Raw genomic sequence first — 21878 nt, 5'->3', positions numbered from 1 at the left:
TTTCTGTACCAAAGATGCTAGTAGGTAGAAATGAAGACTCTATGTAGGCAACAGATCAATTTTTTTCCATGTCCAGTGTGTTGTGTAGGTGTTGTCTTCAGCAATGAGACCCTGCTGTTAACCTATAGTCTTGGCAACAGTATGGATTGCTTTGAGGTTCCCATGGAACCCCTTTAGCTAACAACTTAATTAGATGTAACCCAATTCCAGGACTACAAGCTTCATTTGGTGACAAGAGATGGCCACGTGGGGCCCTGTCTCCTCCATTATTAGGCAATTACATTTAGATCAACTTCATATCTGTATATATTTGAGGAAGATTCTGCTTTACTAGATTTTCATACTACCCATCACATGGTCCTTAATTTTAGCTGTCTCTCCCAGTATCCTCTCCAGAATCCTATTCTTGCCCTCCCCCTTCACTAGATCCTTTACTTGATTGCAGTCCTTCCCTGCCCTCATTCGTCCATTAACTATCTATTGTATTTCTCTTTCTGAAGGAGATCTATCTTTCCCCACCTAGTTCTTTACTCTATAGATAATCTCTTTGGTGCTATGAATTGTAGCTCGGTTATAACTGACTTAAAAGGTAAGATCAACATGATCCACATAAAAGTGAATACATGTATTTCTCTTTCTGGGTCTGGGTTACCCCACCAATGATGACTTTTTTCTACTTCCATCCATTTACCTATGAATTGTATGATTTAACTTTTTTAAATGGCTAGGTAATACTCTATTGTGTAAATGTATCACACGTTCTGTATCCATTCTTTGGTTGAGGGACATTTAGGCAGTTTCTAATTTCTGGCTATTATGAATAAACCAGCAATGAACATGGTTGAGCAAGTGTTTCTGAGGTAGGATGAGGCAATCTTTGGGTATATGCCCATGAGTGTATGGATCTTGAGGTAGATTGATTCTTATCTTCTTGAGGAACTGCCACACTAATTTACATAGTGGCTGTACAAGTTTGCAACTCCAACCAGCATTGGATGAGTTTTTCCCTTACTACACATCCTAGCCAGCCTGCACTGTTACTTATTTTTTGGTCTTGGCAATTCTGATGAGTATAAGATAAAATCGCAAAATAGTTTTGGTTTGCATTTCCTTGATGGCTAAAGATGTTGAACATTTTTCTCAGCCATTTGAAATTCCTCTGGTGATATCAGTACCCCCTTTTTAATTGGGTTATTTGTTTTCTTAATATTTAGTTTTGTATTCTTTCTATATTTTATATATTAGCACTACATAAAATGTGTAATTGGTAAAAATATTTTTTTTCCATTTTGAAGGATGCCACTTTGTCTGAATGATGATGTCATTTGTTGTGTAGAAGCTTCTCAGTTTCATAAGGACCGTTTAGTAATTGTTAATCTTAGTGCCTGTACTGTGTTCTATTCAGAAAGTCTTTTCATGTGCCAATGAGTTCAAGGCTATTCCCTTCTTTCTCTTCTATCATGCTCAGTGTATCTAGATTTATGCTGAGTCTTTGTTATATTTGGAGTTGAGTTTTGTTCAGGGTTTCAGGGTATGGTTCTATTTGAACTCTTCTACAGGTAGCCATCCAGTTTGAGCACTAACATTTGTTGAAGATGATGTCTTTTCTGAGTATCTATTTCAGGCTTCTTTATAAACACACACAACACAGGTAACCATAAGTGTGCAGATTAATGTCTGGATCTTCAATTTGATTTTCCTTATTGAGGGAGTCTGTTTTGTGCCAATACCATGCTGTTTTATTAATGTAGATCTGTAGTACAGTTTGACTTTTGGGACAGTTATCTAGCTTCTTTGCTCAATGTGTTTATCAACTATAGAGGTTTACCGATAGAATTTTTGGTCCCTTACATATACTCATACAATCTGAAAATAAAGGTACTTTTATTTCCTTTCCAATTTGTATCCCCTTGATGTCCTTCATTTGACTTATTGCTCTAGCTAAAACTTCAAGCACTATATTGTATAGGTACAGAGAAAGTAGATAGCCTTGTCTTGTTCTTGATTTTAGTGGAAGTGCTTTGAGCTTCTCTCCATTTAATTTATGGATTGCTATAAATTTCCTTTATTATACTTAGGTATGTCCATTGTATCCCTAATCTCTCCACAGCTTTTATCATGATGGGGTGTTGGGTGTCAAAGGCCTTAATGGGTCTAATAAAACAATCATGCAGTTTTGCCTTTTGTTTATAGGGTGGATTACATTTATTGATTTACATATGTTGAACTATCCTTGCATCTCTGGGATGAATCCTTAATTGATCATGGTCGATGATGGTTTTGATGTGTTCTTGGATTTGGTGTGCAAATATTTTATTGAGAATGTTTGCATCTATGTTCATAAGGTAAATTGGTCTGTAAATCTCCTTTGTTGAGTCTCTATGTGGTTTGGATATCAGGGTAACTGGGACTTCATAAATTGAATTGGGCAATATTCCTTCTGTTTCTGTTTTGTGGAATAATATGAAAAATATCAGCTCTTCATTTTGAGCTAATGCTCTCTGGCCCTGGCGTTTTTTGGTTGGGAAACTTTTAATTAATTAGTGCTCTATTTGACTTGACTAGGGGTTACATATCTGTTTAATTTGCTTATCTGGTCTTGCTTTACCCTAAGTTTGGTAAGTGGTATGTATCAAGACAATTATCCATTTCTTTTTTTTTTCATAATTTTATTTTTCTCATTAGTTACATTTTGTTAATTCTGTATCCCAGCTATATCCCTCATTCCCTCCCCAATCCCACCCTCCCTCCCTCATCTCCTCCCTGCCCCTTTCCAAGTCCACTAATAGGGGAGGACCTCCTCCCCTTTCATATGACTCGCTTTTGTCAAGTATTTTCCGGACTGGCTGCAAAGTCCTCCTCTGTGGCCTAACAGTACTGCTCCTCCCTTGGGAGGTGGAGAGGTCAAAGAGCCAGTCATTGAGTTCATGTTAGAAATAGTCCTTGTTCCCCTTATAATGGGAAACCAATTGATTACTGAGCTATCATGGGTCACATCCAAGCAGAGGTTCTAGGTTTTATCCTCTCATGGACTTTGGTTGAGTGTCCATCTCAGAAAAGACCCTGTGCCCAGATACGTTTGGTTCTTGTGGAGCTCCTATCCTTTCCACTTCAAACTCCCCTTCTTTCATATGATTCCCTGCACTCTGCCGAAGGTTTGGTTGTGAGTCTTAGTATCTATTTTGGAGCACTGCTAGGTAGAGTCTTTCAGATGCTTTCTGCGGTAGACTCCTGTCATACGTTCAATGCATATCCCATTTGTCTTTCTAAATGAGGATAGATCATCATATCCCATGTCTGCTTTCTTGATTATCTTCTTTAGGTGTATAGATTTCATTTTGTTTATCCTATCTTTTAGGTCTATATAAGCGAGTATATTCCATGTTTGTCTTTCTCCTTCTGGGATACTTCACTCAGAATGATCTTTTCTAGATCCCACCATTTGCCTGCAAATTTCATGATTTCCTCCTTTTTGATTGCTGAGTAGTATTCCATTGTGTAGAAGTACCACAATTTCTGTACCCATTCCTCCGTTGATGGACATCTGGGTTGTTTCCAGGTTCTGGCTATTACAAATAAAGCTGCTACAAACATGGTTGAGCAAATGTCCTTATTGTGTACTTGAGCAAATTTTGGGTATATGCCTAACAGTGGTATAGCTGGGTCTTGAGGAAGTGCTATTCCTAATTGTCTGAGAAAGCGCCAGATTGACTTCCAAAGTGGTTGTACCAGATTATATTCCCACCAGCAATGGAGGAGGGTTCCTCTTTCTCCACAACCTCTCCAACATGTGTTGTCATTTGTGTTTTTCATCTTGGCCATTCTGATGGGTGTAAGGTGATCCATTTCTTTTAGATTTCCAATTTTGTGTAGTACATGTTTTTAAAGTATGTCTTTGTGATTCTCTGTATTTCCTCAGTATTTATTATTATGCCCCACCCTCTTTTCAGTTTCTAATGTTAATTTACATATTATATCTCTACCTTTTAGTGATTATATTTAACTGTGTGTCAAACTTACTGATTTTCTCCAAGAACAAACTCTTTGTTTCATTTATTACTTGCATTGGTTTGTTTCTCCTGCATTGATTTCAGTTCAGTGTTTGGTTTCTTGTCCTGTACACCTTGTGTGATTTCCTTTTTTTCTCTAGAACTTTCAGGTGTGCTGTTAAATTAATAGTATGAGTTCTCTTCAATTTTTTAATGTAGGCATATAATACTATGAATTTACCTCTTAGAACTATCTTCATTGTGTCCCATAAGTTTGGATATGTTGTGTGTTCATTTTAATGATAAAAGTCTTCAATTTTTTTTCTTGATCCAGTTTTCACTCAGTAGAGAACTGTTCATTGTCCATGAGTTTGTAAGTTTCCTGTTGTTGATAACTAGTTTTAATTTGGGATGATCAGATAGCATACTAAGCATTATTTCAATTTTTGTATCCTTTGAGACTTGCTTTGTGTCTGAACAAGTGGTCATTTTTGGAAAATGTTCCATGAGGTCCATGAGGTGTGTTGAGTAGAAAAAAAAAAGAATATGAGTGTGTGTGTGTGTGTGTGTGTGTGTGTGTGTGTGTGTGTGTGTGTTTGGTTGAAATGTTCTGTGAATATCTGTTAGGTCCATTTCGTTTATAACACTAATTAGCTTCAGCATTTTTCTGCTTAGTTTTTGTCTGAATGATCTGTGTATTGATGATAGAGGGTTATCGAAGTCTCCCTATCAGTGTGTGAGGGTCAATATGTGATTTAAACTGTAGTAGTGTTTCTTTTGTGAAACTTATTGCCTTTATTTTTGGTGTATAGCTATAATGAATTGCAGTGTCTTCTTGATGGAATTTTCAATTGATGGATGTGTAGTGTCCTTTCTTATCTCCTCTGATTAGTTTTGTTAAAGTCTGTTTTGTCAGATATTAAAATGGCTACACTATCTTGCTTTTTCCATTCTTTTACCTTGAGATGATGTCTTTCCTTGCTGTTGTATGATTCTTGGATGCAGCAGAAGAAAAGCAGTTTCACATCTGTTCTGTTAGTCAGTGTTTTTATTGCGGAACTGAGATTATTAATGTTGAGGGACATCTATAGGCAGTGTTTGTTGATTACTGTTATTTGTTGTTGTTGGTGGTGGTGATGTTGTGCGTGCGTGTGTGTGAGTGTGTGTGTGTGTGTATGTGTGTGTGTGTTTTCCTCTCTTTTGATTTGTTGGTTTGGGAGTTTTTTGTTCCCTGTGGGTTTTTTGAAGGTGGGAGTGGGGGGTTAACTCTGTAGTAAAAACTCTTTAAGTTAGAATTTTTCCTTCTAGTTTCTTTTGTAGGGATGGATTTGTAGATGGATATTGCTTAAGTTTGGTTTTTATCATGAAATGTCTTATTTTCTCCATCTATTATGATTTAAAGGTTTGCTGTGTTCAGTAGTCTGGGTTGGCATCTGTGGTCTCTTAAGAGTTTGTAGAACATATGTCAAGGTACTTCTGGCTCTTGTAATATCTACTGATAAGACAGATATTATTCTAATAGATCTGTCTTTATATGTTCTTTGGTCTTTTCACCTTACATTTTTTTAGTATTCTTTCTTTATTCTGTATATGTAATATTTTGATTATTATGTGTTGAGGTGACTTTCTTTTCTGGTTCAGTCTATCTGATGTTCTGTATGCTTCTTAAACCGTGATAGGCATCTCCTTATTTAGATTAGGAAAATTTTCTTCAGTGATTTTGTTAAAAATATTTCCTGTGCCTTTGATTTATATGGTTTCAGCTTCTCATTCTTCTTCCTCCTCTTCATTCTCCTCCTTTTCTTCCTCCTCCTCAACGTCCTCCTCCTCCTTTTCTATTTCTATTATTCTTAGATTTGGCATTTTAATAATGACCCAGATTTCCTGGATGTTTTAATGTCAGGATTTTTTAAAGTATATTTTAGCATTTTCTTTGGCTGATGTACTAATTTCTTCTATATCTTCGATGACTGAGATTCTGTCTTGCCTCTTTCTTTCTTTTGTATTATGTTGGTGAGACTTGCCTCTTGAGGTTCTTGTTGGAATTCCTAAGTTTTCCATTTCTATATTTCTTCAGTTTGGGTTTTCTTTATTGATTCTATTTCCACTTTCCAGCCTTGAACTGTTTTATTAACTTTCTTCCACTGTTTGTGTTTTCATAGATTTCTGTTATGGATTTATTTATTTCCTATGTAAGGCCTTCAATCGTATTCATAAATAACATTTTAAAGTCCTTGTCTTATGCTTTCGCTATGTGGCAATACTCAGGGCCTACTGTGATAGGGTTGCTGGGCTCTAGTGGAGCCAATTGTCCTGGTTATTATTGTATTTTCCTGGTAGTGTCTTGGCATCTGGGATTGGGAAATTGTAATTCTAGGTGCTGATATCTGGGCATTTTTCGTTGTGTGGGTGTTATTTTTTTCTCTTGGTTTCTGGTGTCTTCTCTGGTTCTTAGGAGAGTATGGTTGCTGTGAGTTGCTTGGTAGGAAATTATTTGGGGATCATAATTAAGTGGGGATTCCTGGTAAAAATTTTTTCCTGGGCATTAGGAGCTATTTAGGAATGAGGAATGGCTAGAATGGTAGGCTGGGGGGTTACATAGGAGGGAGGAAAGCAAGATTTCCACCAGGGTATGCTTAGACCCCTGCGTGGGTAGAAAATGAAATGCAGTCTCTGTAGGTCTTCTACTACAGAGCTGGGGATGACATTAGGGGATTGGTTATGGGAAAGAAGTGGGAGAGGGAGGATTTGAAGCTTTTCTACTTGCTTCTTTGGTAGGATTGGCTGGAGAGTTTCTAGAGAATGCCAGTTAGAGTTGGAGCCTGGAATAACAGGATGAGTGGAGAGGAAGGTTGGAAGAGAAGATCTGTGTGATCCACTGGAGTTAGAGGCAGAGAGGAAGGGCAAGCTGTAGCAGGTTGGGGAGAAATGAAGATCTGTAGTTATCCTCCCAGCTTCTCTGGAAAGAGTGCCCTATGGTTTCCTGGGGAATGCCTCCTTGATTTGGGGGTTGAAATAAAGAAATGAATGGGGAGGAAGTTTGGAGGATGCATTGGATATGGAGGCAAGGGAAATGGAGGATGCAACAGGTGGTCTGCCACAGATTAGAGGAAAGACTGGAGGATTGGGTTTAAAGCAAAGCGGGGAGAAGTGAAGATATAGAGTTAGCCTACCTTCTTTCCTGGCTGGAGAACCCCTGCTGCTTATCTTGAATCTGTACAACAGCTTTACAAGTTGGGTATAATTAAGTCAATTTTACAGATGAAGATATGAAATCCAATGCTGGTAGACAAGTGGAGTTATAATTAATAATGTGATCATTAGCATGAGTGGGAGCCTGGTTGGGAAACTGGGTTTCCTCAGTTAATGGTTATGTGACCTTTGGCAAGTATTTTCACTTCTCTGCCCTTCAGTCTCTTCCACTGGCAAAAGAAAATGATAGGAAAAACTTAGGTTGCCTCATGAATTAAAGGAAGCAACACACTCAATGTTCCTTGAGTAGTGACTGGTACACAGAAAGTATGTAAGAGGAAAGCTTGGATCTCAGTACCAGTCTGCTGGCCTCTAAATAACACCTCCCTCCATTACCTCAAATGGCCCTCTTCATACTAGCATATGATGTTACCACACCCTGTGTAGCCACACAAAGTATTTGCTTGTTCTGTTTCTCATATTGAGACTTGAGTACTGGCAATGGCAAGGTTTAAGAAAATTATCCCTTAACCAGCTCTTGGCTGTGGGAAGAGCACTTTTTGTATTTCTGTATTCATAATTCTTCATCACTGGTTCACTGACAGTATTAGCAATGAAACCCAGGTCCTTTACAATGTTATGAATATACTACATCACAGAGCTATAGGGCATGATCATTTACCAATAAACAAGGTAATATCCTAAGTTCTATATGAAATTATAACCTTCCAGAGCTGTGGTAAGCTCCCCCACCCCACCCTTTTTTTTTTTTCTTCTCATTTTCTCAAAGGCCAGAAATGTTAAGTTTCTTGATTTTGGTCAAGCATAATGGGAAAAGTAACATTTAGGCAGGAAGATGCTAGTATTTAATAATTACAAGAGTTAACATTTATGAATCACTAAGTATTCCAGGCATTAATCTCAGTGTTTTATATCCACCCTTGTTTCAGTCCTTATAACCTCCTCTGAGTTAGGTACTGTTTCCATTTGTTAGAAGAGGAGTGTAGGTACAGTGGTTAAGTAACTAGCTGATAGACATCAATACAGTGACTGCAAGATGCTAGGATTTCATTCCAGGGCCCTAAAGCCTACACATACAATAATGCTATAATATCTCCATTAATAGGAATTGTGTAATTAATAGCTAGAGGCTAATGCTGGTATCCAGCAAAGCCCTGACACATAGAAAGCATTTATTACATGATTGTGGAATGTTGGATGAACTGTTCACCATGTCTATTTACCATGCAACCCAGAAACAATTATATATATAACCAAGTAAATTGATGTCTTATTATTAATTTGTCTAAATATAAAATTAAACTATTTCCCTGGACTTGGCCTTCACTGTGGCACCATATAATTTATTCATCTGTTAAAAATTTACAACAGAGCCATTCATTCATCCTTTATTGATTGAGAACATTTTCTAGAGGCCATATCACCATAGTATTTCTAGCAATAAACAGACATAAGAACTAACAGTGTAGTGGAGAAGACTTTAAACACACACACATATACACACACTATGATGTAGTCTGAGCAGGGAGATCGGCAGGGGTTGGAACATGAGAGGTGATAAAAATATAAATCTGTAGATAGAACTTTTTCTTCCCACCATGTCTTGTTCTGGTAAAACTGTCTTATTCTATCTAAATGGGTATGTTACCTAGTTATGGTGAGTCAAAGAATTCTGTTTCTCTGGCCATTGTATTTGGTTTCGGTGATAACTCATTTTTGGTAATTTCACTGGAACTATTTGAAAAGATAGGTCTATGTTTCCACTGGTGTTGCTAAGTGGTAACATACAAATCGAAAGTTCTTGGTTCTTAGTATCTTTGCAATCAACTTGAGAGAGCTTGTCTGAGAACTGAATTAAACATGAAATTAGAGCTAAGACATGAAAAACTGTTTGTTAATGACAACATTTAGGCACTAAATGATCTAGCTATGCTGAAGGTAGCCCTGCACATTACTATTAGTATCAACAACCCTTTTCTTTTGATATAAACTTGTTTGTGTTATATTTTTGTCCCTTGTAAGCAAAAGAACCCTAATTCATGTAAACAGTTCTCTAGATTTCTGTGTGTGTGTGTGTGCACATGTTTGTTGTTAATTGGAGAAGAACTCCTGGAAATACTGAGGCCTAAGGTAACTATTAAAAATTTGAGCCATCATTACATCTCAGCAGTTAAGAGGTACAACCACTTTGGAAATCAATCTAGCACTTTCTCAGAAAATTAAGAATAGTATTACCTCAAGATCCAACTATACCACTCCTAGGCATATATCCAAAATATGCTCAAGTATACAACAAGGACATTGGCTCAACCCTGTTCACAGCAGCTTTACTCGTAATAGCCAGAATCTGGAAATAATCCAGTTGTCCCTCAACTGAGGAATGGATACAGAAATTGTAGTACATTTGCACAATTGAATACTACTCAGCAATTAAAAACAAGGAAATCATGAAATTTTCTGGCAAATAGTGGGAACTAGAAAAGATCATCTTGAGTGAGGGATCCCAGAACCAGAAAGACATACATGGTATATACTCAGTTATAAGTAGATATTATACATTAAATATAGGATAAACATACTAAAATCTGCACACCTAAAGAAGCTAAGCAAGAAGGAGGACCCTGGGTACGATGCTCAGTCCTCATTCAGAAAGGAAATGGGGCAGATATCAGAAGAGGGAGAAAACAGAGAACAGGACAGGAGTCTGGCACAGAGAGCCTCTGAAAGACTCTACCCAGCAGTGTATCAAAGCAGATGCTGATACTCATAGCCAAACTTTGGGCAGAGTGCAGGGAATCTTATGAAAGAAGGTGGAGATAGAAAGACCTGGAGGGTATTGGAGCTCCACAAGGAGAGCAACAGAACCAAAATATCTGGGTCCAGGGGTGTTTTTCTGACTGATACTCCAACCAAGGACCATTCATGGAGATAACCTAGAACCCCTGGAGGGATGTGGCCCATGGAAGCTCAGTCACCAAATGGGTTTCCTAGTAAGAGGAACAGGGGCTGTCTCTGACATGTAGCTGGCTCTTTGATCACCTCACTCTGAGGGGGTGGGGGCAGCCTTACTAGGCCACAGAGGAAGACAATGCAGCCAGTCCTGATGAGACTTGATAGGCTAGGGTCAGATGGAAGGGGAGGAGGACCTCCCCTATCAGTGGACTGGGGAAGGGGCATGGGAGGAAAAGAGGGAGGGAAGGTAGGATTGCAGGGGATGAGGGAGGGGGTACACCTAGATACAAAGTGAATAAATTGTAATAATTAAAAAAATTTAAAAGTTTCAATTAAAAATACTTATTAGGTTCAATGTGTGGCACCACACATCCACACAAGAATTCAGCTCCAAAGAATTAAACTTCAGACCTTGTTTTTAAATATTATAGCAACTTTTCCTTACATACACTGTCTATAACCCAGCCAAATGTTTACATTTTCCCCTAGTTATTAGTTCGACAGCACTGTGGATCGGTAAATCAGGGCCAATTGAGACATTTCTTTTTTTCTTTTTTTAATTAAATTTTTATGTTTTTCATTAGTTATATTTTATTCACTTCGTATCCCAGCTGTATACCCCTCCTTCATTCCTTCCCAATCCCGCCCTCCCTCCCTCATCTCCTCCCATGTCCCTCTCTAAGTCCACTGATAGGGGAAGTCCTCCTCCCCTACCATCTTATCAGGACTCATCAGGACTGGCTGCAATGTGCTCCTCTGTAGCCTAGCAAGGCTACTACTCCCTCGGGGGGGGGGGTGATCAAAGAGCCAGCCACTGAGTTCATGTCAGAGACAGTCCCTGTTCCCCTTGCTAGGGAAACCCACTTGGATGATGAGCTGTCATGGGCTACATCTGAGCAGGGGTTCTAGGTTATATCCATGAATGGATCTTGGTTGGAGTATCAGTTTCAGAAAAGACCTCTGTGCCCAGATATGTTGGGTCTGTTGCTCTCCTTGTGGAGCTCCTGTCCTCTCCAGATTTTACTAACTCACCCTTCTTTCATATGATTCCCTACACTCTGAGACATTTCTATAAGCAGAAATTTGGTCTGTTTCAATATGTCAGGATCCCTTTCACATTCTGGGTAACTATAAGGGCTCCTTTGAGGTGTCCTCTTTTCTGCCAACTCTGAGTGAGGCAATCTTCATCTATTTCATGATTAAAAAAAAATATCAACATACTATCTAAAAATTTTCTTCTCATACAAATAAAATTGTGTTTGGTCTTCAGGACCAGTGGCATGTATTCATTGATGATGGAGTAGAAATATGTGAAAATCCTATGTTAGATACTGGGTAGCTTAGCTTTTACCCTCAGGGAACATGTAGCCCAGGAGAGGGAACACATACAATAAAAAATGAGCAGGGCCTCAATGAATTAGATATGTAACAATGGAAAATTCAAGTTGATAGTTGCTTCTAGATACCGACAATTTCTTTTCTCACTCTGATTTTGTTCTGACTTGTAGTTCTACCTCCAGCATCACTAATAAAAAAAGGCTTAGAGGTACATGAAAACAGGTTGGTTTTAGGGGGACTGCCCAAGTGCTCACAATTTGGTGTTTCTGTAGTGCCAAGTGTGGTAATGGGAGATTGGCAAAGAATTGGGTATGTCATGGAGAATAAATGTTAGCTATGCAGGAAGGATCCATATAAATAAAAGACTTAGCACTTATTCAATAAATAGAAGGGGACCTTTAGAGCAAGCTCATAGGAAGTGGCATACATTTTGTGCTTGGTTGTAACTTTTTGTTGTTTGTGTGTTTATTTGTTTTCCTGAGACAAGGTTTCTCTATGACTCTCTTTGTAGACCAGGCTGGTCTTGAACTCACAGAGACCACCAGCCTCTGCTGCCCCAAGTGCTGGATTAAAGGCCTGCAAGACCATGCACTTAGTTGTGCTTTATAAATAGGAGCAACTCTGCTATAAAGTAGACAATGGATTCAGAAGCAATGAGGAAGCACTGCAGATGTCAAATAGTACTGTGAACAATGTGCTGAAATGATAGTGGGTGTGGAGAGGAGTGGATGGATTTGAGAATCAATTTCAGACTAGAAATGATTGTGTGATGAGTAGATTGATGTTGTTTAGTTTTCTGAAGTTTATTCTATGTCAGTGAAAAGAAACTGACTAGAAGTGTCCTATATTCTTGAACATCAAGAAACTGTTCTGAGATTCCTAACAATCATTTGAGGATTAAAGGACCTTTTTCTTTAGTAACCTGAGCTGTTAGGTCCTCAGAAGAATGACTATGTATCCTTGGACTTTAAAATAAATCTCATGTATAGGCTTGTTCATGCATCTTTATGGGCTGTATAATATATATGAACACACCTAGGCATGTGATTACATCCTCCAAAGGAAATGTTTGAAAAAATAAAAAAAAAAAAAGAATCCTTTCCAGAAGCCAACCTAATTATTCCTAGACAAAGCAACTGCTTATTTTTTCCTTCTTTGGCTGGGTCATTATGAATTTGAGTTAAGAGAATAATTATTTTGCCAGGCAGTGGTGGCACATGCCTTTAATTCTCAGCATTCAGGAGACAGAGACAAACAGACCTTTCAATGTAAAGCTAGCCTGGTCTACATAATGAATTCTAGGATAGCCAGTGTCACACAGAGAAACCCTGTCTCAAAAAGCCAAAAAAGGATAATTATTTCTTTTCAAGTCAATATTTCATAATAGATTCATTTTTACTTAGAGAAATATAAATAAACCAGGAAGAAAAGCGTATTTCTATGTCTATTTGGATTCCCATTCTTTCCCCACATATGCGCCTACAATTCACATTACCAATATCTATTTTCCCACTTCTTTATTATGATTATAATTTATATATTTACCTGTTTTGAGGCAGGATCTCATTATGTTGTCCTGTCTGGCCTCAAACTCATGGGTCCACATGATCCTTTGCTTCCAAATAGCCAAGCCTGAAGTCATTTATCATCTTACTAATTGTTAGTGTGGATATGCATGCATATGTGGTGTGTATGTGTGTGTATGTGTATGTGTGTGTGTGTGTGCATGTGCGTGTGTGCACAGGAGCACTGTAGCAGCAAATGCCTGTACCCATCAAGGAATCTTTCAGACCTCATAGATACTTCTTTTGGCTGGCAGCTATATACTTTTCCAAAGCTTCACCAAAAACACACTGGGTGCTTAATTTGGTTTAAGTGCTTAATGACTTGTTCTATCTTCTCTACCCCTACCCTATAAGAGGGCAATATGATGGAAATATTTTGAAAAGAAAAGTGCTGCTGTTTTGGTATATGAGTGATTTTTTTTCTTTCTACATCTGAAGGAGTCAACAGAAAAAGTTTAATGTGCACTCAAGTTTTATTTTATGACTGTGCAATGACTCCTTAAAAACAAGATTTGGAAAACAGAACGGATTGGTGAACACAGAACATCAAGCAAGAGGTGGTCTCTGAGCTGAGTACCATGAAGAGCTCACCTTAGAGCCTACATATCAGATCTGAACAGTTCATAGAATTTTCACATCCTTGGTATGAGGAAGGAGTCAGGCACTGGCTAAAACTGCTTTAGAGCAAAGGTGACCATTCATCACAGATCAGCTGAACCAGGACCAAGCGCCTGAATTCCCCAAGTTTTAAACTGAGATGATACTAGTATGCTTAGAACACATACACTCACACAAGAGAGAAAGAGAGACAGAGACAGAGACAGACAGAGAAAGACAGAGACAGACAGATACACACACACAGAGAGAGATAGATAGAGAGAGAGAGAGAGAGAGAGAGAGAGAGAGAGAACAGAAAGACAGAGACTGGATTGCCAGCACAAGAAGACGTGGCTCTGAATCTATACTTTTAAACTCAGTATCAAGCAATTGTTCATGAGATTTTCTTTAATTTTAAATTTTATTCACAATTTACTCATTTTATATCCTGATTGAAGCCTCTCCCTCAACTGTCTCTAGTCCCACCTTCCCTGTTCCTCTATCTCCTTCCCCTAGTCCACTGAAAGGGGGAGTTCTCCACCATTGCCATCTGCCCATAGCTTGTTAAGTCTCATTAGGATTTTCTGTATCCTCTTCCTTGGTGGCCCGGCAAGCCACATCACCAGGCATGAGTGATCAAAGAACAGGCAACCATGTTCATGACAGAAATAGTCCCTGATCTCCTTACTTGGGAATCTACATAAAGACTAAGCTGCCAATCTCCTACATCTGAGCAAGGGGTCAAGGTCCTCTCCATACATGGCCCTCTATTGGTGTATAAGTATTTGCAGAACCCCCTGGGCTCAGATCTTTTAGTTTTGTTGGTCTCCTTGTGGAGCTCCTGTCCCCTCCATGTCCCTCTATCCATATACCCCTGTTCTTCCATAAGACTCCCTGTGCTCTGCCCAAAGATTAGCCATGAGTCTCAGCAACTGCTTTGATCCCCTGTTGGGTGGATCCTTTCAGAGGACCCTCCATAGCAGGCTTCCATGCTGTTTCCCCTGTTCCACTTCTTCTAGAGTTTATCCTGTTTGCCATTCTGAATGAGATTTAAGCATCTTCCCTAGGTTCCTCCTTAGTGTTTACCTTACCTTCTTTGGGTCTATAGATGGCTGTCTTATATTATACAGCTAATATCCGCTTATAAGTGAGTGTATACCATGCCTGTATTTCTGTTTATTGTTTACCTCACTCAGATGATCTTTTCTTGTTCTATCCATTTGCCTGAAAATTTTCTGATTTCCTTGTTTTTAATAGCTGAGTAATATTTCATTGTATAGATGTGGCACAATTTCTGTATCCATTTCTCCATTGAGGGACATCCAGGTTGTTTCCAGATTATGGCTATTACAAGTAACATTGCTATGAACATAGTTGAACAAATGTCCTTATTGAAAGATAGGACATCTTTTGGATATATGCCCAGGAGTGGTATAGCTGGATCTTGAGGTAGCAGTATTCCCAATTTTCTGAGAAAGTGCCATATATATTTCCAAAGTGGTTGTACAAGTTTGTTCTCCCATCAACAATGGAGGAGGGTTCCCCTTTCTTCACATCCTCTCCAGCGTGTGTTGTCACTAGAGTTTAGCCATTCTGATCTGTGTAAGATAGAATCTGTGAGTTGTTTTGATTTGTATTTCCCTGATGACTAAGGATGTTCAGCCTTTCTTTAAGTGTTTCTCTGCCATTTGATATTCCTCTGCTGAGAATTCCCTTCTTACCACTGTACCCCATTTTAAAATTTTATTCACTTTGTATCCCACCTGTAACCTCCTCCCTCATTCCCTGCCAATCTTGCCCTTCCTCCCTCTTATCCTCCCACGGCCCTCCTCCAGTCCACTGATAGGGGAGGTCCTCTTCCACTTCCATCGGACCCTAGCTTATCAGGTCTCATCAGGACTAGCTGCATTGCTTTCCTCTGTGGCCTGGTAAGGCTGCTGCACCTCCCCCCCACCCATCTGCTCAGGGGGAGGTGATCAAAGAGCCAAAACTCAGTTGTCCGTAGGTGTGTGGGTTTGTTTTTGGGTCTTCTATTTGATTCCATTCATCCACCAGTCTGTTTCTATGCAAGTGCCATGCAGCTTTTATTACTGTTGCTTTATAGTACAGCTTGAGAACAGGGTTGGAGATACATCCAAAAGATCTTTTATGGTAGAGTATTGTTTTAGCTATTCTGGGTTTCTTGCTATTCCATATGAAGTTGAGAATTTTTCTTTCAAGGTCTGTAAAAATTGTGTTAGTAATTTGATATGAATTTCATTGAATCTGTAGATTGCTTTTCTTAAGATGGCCATTTTTCACAATGTTAATCCTGCTGAGGCATGAGCATGGGAGATCTTTCCATCTTCTGATATCTTCAGTTTCTTTCTTCAGAGACTCAAAGTTTTTTTTTTTTTTTCATACAAGTCTTTTACTTGCTTTTGTTAGAGTTACACCAAAGTAATTTATTTCTTTTTTGGCTATTGTGAAGGGTGTTGTTTCCCTAATTTCTCTCTCAGACCATTTGTATTTTATATACAGGAGGGCTACTAATTTTTTTGAAGTAATTCTGTATCCAGCCACTTTGCTGAATGTATTTATCAGCTGTAGGGTTTCCCTGGTAGAATTTTTGGGGTCACTCATGCATACTATGATATCATCTGCAGATAGTGATACTTTCACTTCTTTCTTTATGATTTGAATCCCCTTGATCTCCTTTAATTGTCTTATTGTGCTCTAGCAAGGACTTCAAGAGCTATGTTGAAAAGCTATGGAGAGTGGATAGCCTTGACTTGTCCCTAATTTCAGTACGATTGATTTAAGTTTTTCTTCGTTTAGTTTGGTGTTGGCTATAGGCTTGCTGTATATTGCCTTTACTAGGTTTAGGCAAGTGCCTTCAATCCCTGATATTTCTAGTACTTTAAACATGAATGCATGTTGAATTTTCTCAAATGCTTTTTCAGCATCAAAGGAAAAATCCACCAAGAAGACATCACAATTCTTAACATCTATGACCAAATATAAGGGCATCCACCTTTGTAAAAGAAACATTAATAAAATTTAAACCACAAATAGATCCCCACACATTAATAGTGGGAGACTTTACCACTCACTCTCTACAAAGGACTGGTCAATAAAACAGAAATTTAATCAAGAAAAAAAATGGCTTTAACAGAGGTCATTAATAAAATGGACCTAACAGACATCTACAGAAACTTTCACACAAACACAAAAGAATTTAGCTTCTTTTCCACACCTCATGGAACCTTCTCCAAAATAGACTGTACAGTTGATCACAAAACAAGCCTCAGGAGATACAACAACATCAAAGTAATACTCTGTATCCTACCTGACAAACATGGACTAAAGCTGGACCACCACAACAACAGAAATAACAAAAAGCCTATACATACATGTAAACTGAACAACTCATTACTCAATGACAGCTGGGTCAGGGAAGAAATAAAGAAATAAATTAAAGACTTCCTAGAATTCAATGAAAATGAAGGCACAACATATCCAAACTTATGGGATACGATGAAAACAAACAGGGCTAAGAGGAAAGTTCATAGCACTGAGTGCCTTCATAAAGAAATTAAAAACAGCTCATACGTGCAACTCAATGGCTCATCTGAAATCCCTAGGTTAGAGGGGGGAGAAGCAGATACAACGAAGAAGAGTAGAGGATTGGACATATTCAAACTCAGGGCTGAAATCAATAAATTTGAAACAAATAAAACAATTCAAAGAATCAATGAAACAAAGAGCTAGTTCTTCGAGAAAATCAACAAGATAGACAAACCCTTAGTCAAACTAATTAAAAGGCAGAGAGACACTATCCAAATCAGCAAAATTAGAAATGAAAAGGGGGACATAACAACAGACAATGAGAAAATCCAAGCAATCATTAGGTCTTATTTCAAAAGTCTATACACCACAAAATTTCAAAATCTAAATGAAATGGACAATTTTCTTTATCATTTCCACTTACCAAAGCTGAATCAAAACCAGGTAAATAATTTAAATAGTTCTCTATCTCCCAAGGAAATAGAAGCTGTCATCAAAGTCTTTCATCCAAAAAAAAATACAGGGCCAGATGGTTTCAGGGCAGAATTCTACCAGACCTTCTAAGAAGAGATAACACCAATATTCTTCAAACTATTACACAAAATAGAAACAGAAGTACTATTACCAAACTCATTCTATGAAGGCATAGTCATCTTGGTACCTAAACCTCACAAAGACCCAACAAAGAAAGAGAATTTCAGGCCAATCTCCCTTATGAACATTGAGCAAAAATACTTAACAAAATACTCCCAAAGCAAATCTAAGAACATATCAAAGATATAATCCACTATGACCAAGTACGCTTCTTCGCAGTTATGCTGGAGTGGTTCAGTATATGGAAATCCATCAATGTAATCCACCATGTAAACAAACTGAAAGAAAAAAGCATTTGATCATTTCCTTAGATATACCCCATTTTTTGATTGGATTATTTGGTTTATTGGTGGCTCCTGAGATTTTTTATGTATGAAAGAATGGATTGATCTAAAAGGCATATATAAGCAAGAGAAGTACTCTTTATAAAGTTATTCAAAGAAACATAAAGTCCATATTTCTTTAGTAGTTATGTTTTTACAAGGATTTAATTAATTAAAATGGTTTATGGGCTGTAGCATTTTATACAGTAATGTTAAATTAGCTTTAATTAAGAAGTTACAAATCTCAGCCATAAATGGTTCTCTAGCCCTAGGCAAAATTTCCTAGGAATTAGATAAACATTCTTTAGTAGGATAGTAGGATAGTCAACTTAGAGTTGTCCTTTGCTATGCTTCTCCACCCCCAACTGCCTTATACTTTGAGCTAATAAATAATTGAAAAGGAGGAGCTTGCTGTTTTCATAACTTGTATATGAATAATACCTGCAATGTCAGAATATTTTTCTTCCTTCCATAGACAATTATCATTGCCCTAGATCTTTCTACCTGAGAAACTTTCAGAAGAGGCAGAATGAGGTAAACAAAGAAAGATATAAAAGGCACTAAAATCCACATACAATAAATAGTCAAATAGATCTTACCAGTTAGGCTGAAGATGAACATCTTGTGGGCTGGGGTTTTAGTGCTGTGGTAGAATGCTTTGTACAAATAAGTCCTGCCCAAAGGAAACAGTATGAGAGTGAAATGGAGGACATTGATTCTCCTTTCCTCTGAAGAAGAGAAAAATTGCAAAATACAGATAATTAAGGAAATTATTGCAGGAAGCTTCTCCAATCTTTTTGTCTGTCTTTCTTCTTCCTCCTGCCCCCTTTGACTTTACCCAGTGGAGACCAGTCTGTGCTCACATGTTGCCTAGTGCTCTCTCATTGAGGTTCACCTCCAGCTCTATATGTAGGTTTGAGGTAGAAACTATATAGGTCACTGTAGATTCTCAAAAGGTCCTTAGTACAGAAGGAATCTAGAGACTGGTGCTAGGAAGTTTTAAGTAGCTGACAGGACTGCTATCTTAGTCTTCTTCATTCCTCCAAATAAAACTGATGAATAAAGTTTTAATGAAGAAAAGGAGATTTAAATAAATACATATGTAAATGATTTTATAATTTCCTATATGCATACAGCATACAATGCATTTTAAGCCTTTCATTCCCACATCCCCCTAACCCCCTGGGAATCCATTCCCTACTCAGTTTTGTATCTTCTTCAACAACCCATTAAGTCCAAGTTGTGCTGTCCATGTACTCATGGGTGGAGCATAGTCAGCCTGCCAGGGGCCTAAAGAAAACTGACTCTTTCTGCTCCAGCATCCATTACTAATAGCTTCTCAGTTAAGGGAAGAGGTTTGATCTCCTCCCACCCTCCATGCTGGAATCCTGTCAGTCTCAATCTTGAACAGGTCTTGTACAGGTAAAAGGAGATGGAAACATCTAGCCTGGTCTCTTCTAATTGTTCCATTTTAGATACTTTGTTATCCTCCTTGATTTTTAAATATTAGCATAATACTTTAAATATTTTATTGTTTGAAGAGTGGGTGTGGGTGTGCGCGCGCACGCGCGCGCCTGCACTAGTGCACCTGTGAGTGAAGATGCCTATGATGGCTAATGGTATGAGATCTTCCTGGAGGTAGAGTTACAGGTGCTTAGAGTTATAGAGCTGACAGACATGGATAGTGAGAACCAAATTTGGATCCTCTGAAAGACAGGTAAGTATTCTTAGCACTGAGCTTTGTCTCCAACCCCCAGCATAATATTTCTTAGTTATTAGCATAATATAGAATTCTATATAAATACCCAGTTACTTCTTATTTTAATTACTCTGGGTGAGATTATCTATTCTAAGTAGCTTATTTACAAGCTAAATGTGTTATTGCTAGTCACCATTCTTCTGTTGATATATACTTTTCTATTTCTACCCACATATTAGAGTTTCCACTTTTTTTGTACACAGGCAATCTAAAACAGAGTGAATTCATCATCTATGTCATGGTTCTAGTATGTATGCAAGAATACATGATGACTGTTTTCTATTGTTGTATTCTCACCTGATTTATCTCCATCTTCAAGGCTTTGTTTGCATATGTGTGTGTATGTGTGTACATATATACATATATGTGTGTGTATGTGTATATGTATATGTTTAGACTCTGGCCATGGAGTAATCACAGAGTTTATAAATTACAGAGGAATTCAAGAAATCAAGTAGCTCAACCCTTACAATTTTACAGAAGAGAAAGGTGACTTGGTTAATAACCAGCTTAGAATTCAGTTTTTTCATGTCAGGCATGGTGGTACATACTTGTTTTTCTAGTACTAGAGAACTGTGAATTCAAAGCCAGCCTTCCCCTATACAGTGAGACTCTATTAAAAAAAAAAAAAAGTAAAAAGGAAAGAGCAATGTTTTTTTTTCAGCAAAGCAGAAATATGATAGCTCCATTATATGTACAAGATGCCTATTTCTGTATTATTTATTCAAAAAATGAAGTAATTCATCTTTTCCTTTAATGTTGAAATGAGAAGATAAAAAATCAACAGCACTGTGGAGTATGGCTTGGAACAAAAAGATTTTGGTTCAAGGCTAGCTCAGTGCCTTGTTTCATATTAAGGTCAAGAGGACTTTTTTTTTTCCTTTCCAAAGTGTTTTCATATGTATTATTTCATCTTAGACTCTCAATAGGTCTCAGGCAGGAAAGTCAGAGCTTGTTAGCAAAAGTTTATAGACCAAGAAAATAGGACTGCAAAGACTTAGCTCAGTGATTTGTTCAAGGCCACCTCTATAATTAGGGACAAGGCCAGGGCTTAGAAGTATGTCTCCTGCTTACAAATACCTTCAAGTCTTAGACACAAAATCCTGGTAGTCCTTGAGTTAGTGATTATATATCCTGCAAACTGAACTTTACAAATTTCAATATGCTACCTGCTGAGTTTCATTAAGTTACAATCTGAAATGTTACTCCTGAAAATAAAAGAATGCTCATTTTCAAAGGGGGATACAACAAATACATTATAGCTTCAGTTGATATACCATTTTAAAAACCAACAAGTTGAGGCTTGGTATTTTTTCTACTTTTTAAATTTGTTTTTATATTAATTACAGTTTATTTACTTTGTATCTCAGCTGTAGCCCCCTCTCTTATTCCCCCCAATCCCATCCTCCATCCCTCATCTCCTCCCATGCCCCTCTCCAAGCCCACTGATAGGGGAGGTCCTTCCCTCTGATCCTAGCCTATCAGGTCTCATCAGGACTGGCTGCATTGTCCTCCTCTGTGGTCTGGTAAGGCTGTCCCCACCCTCTCAGGGGGAGATGATCAAAGAGCCAGCCACTGAGTTCAAGTCAGAGACAGTCCCTGTTCCCATTAGGAACCCACTTGGATACTGGGCTGCCCTACATTGTGCAGGGGTTCTAGGTTATATCCACGAATGATCCTTGGTTGAAGTATTAGTCTCAGAAAAGACCCCTGGGCCCAGATTTTTTGGTACTGTTGCTCTCCTTGTGGAGCTCCTGTCCTCTTCATGCCTTACTATCTCCCCCTTCTTTCATAGGGTTCCCTGCACTCTGCCCAAAGTTTGGTTATGAGTCTCAGCATCTGCTTTGATACACTGCTGGGTAGAGTCTTTCAGAGACCCTCCATGATAGGCTCCTGTCCTGTTTCCTGTTTTCTCCTTCTTCCAATGTCCATCCTGTTTGTCTTTCTGAGTGAGGATTTATCGTCTTACCCAGGGTCCTCCTTCTTGCTTGGTTTCTTTGAG

This window comes from Meriones unguiculatus, chromosome X (assembly GCF_030254825.1).
Source record: "Meriones unguiculatus strain TT.TT164.6M chromosome X, Bangor_MerUng_6.1, whole genome shotgun sequence".
NCBI lineage: Eukaryota > Metazoa > Chordata > Mammalia > Rodentia > Muridae > Meriones > Meriones unguiculatus.
Note: the sequence above shows the minus strand (reverse complement) of the source record.